Here is a 295-nt window from a genome sequence, read left to right as displayed (position 1 = left end):
ATCTTCACACAGCTGATCTTGGAGAGCCCTGCTCCTCCGGAGTGGCCTGCCCAGGGTCTCACAACGAGACCCGGGTGTCCCCCAGGGATCAGTGTTGGGCTCAGTTCTGTTTAATATCTTTATTGATGATTTAGATGAGGGGATTGAGTCCACCATCAGCAAATTTGCAGATGACACTGAGCTGGGGGGGAGTGTCAATCAGCTGGAAGGCAGGAGGGCTCTGCAGAGGGACCTGGATAGGTTGGAAAGTTGGGCTGATTCCAAGGGGATGAGGTTCAACCAGGCCAAGGGCCGG

The sequence above is a fragment of the Manacus vitellinus genome, unplaced genomic scaffold (assembly GCF_001715985.3).
Source record: "Manacus vitellinus isolate BGI_N305 unplaced genomic scaffold, ASM171598v3 scaffold_41_pilon, whole genome shotgun sequence".
Lineage (NCBI taxonomy): Eukaryota > Metazoa > Chordata > Aves > Passeriformes > Pipridae > Manacus > Manacus vitellinus.
The sequence above is the reverse complement of the archived record's forward strand: the minus strand, read 5'-3'. Positions refer to the sequence as shown.